Below are 242 nucleotides of genomic sequence, written 5' to 3' on the forward strand. Positions count from 1 at the left end.
ACGCAAAATCGGGTTTTTTTCACACATTTTTTCAGACATCACCAAAAATGAATACAATGTTTGGGTACTTACATCATATTTTTAAAATAATGCTACTTTTGGATACGAATACGTTTAAGTATACTTTTTTAAAAAACTTTAGTAAAATTCACATCCATGATTCGTACCGTTCTGTTTAGAAAAACGATTTAAACTAAGATACTTAGTGATTGAATGAATAAATAAATCTACAGGTACATTCA

This window comes from Acyrthosiphon pisum, chromosome X (genome assembly GCF_005508785.2).
Source record: "Acyrthosiphon pisum isolate AL4f chromosome X, pea_aphid_22Mar2018_4r6ur, whole genome shotgun sequence".
In the NCBI taxonomy this organism is placed as follows: Eukaryota; Metazoa; Arthropoda; class Insecta; order Hemiptera; family Aphididae; genus Acyrthosiphon; species Acyrthosiphon pisum.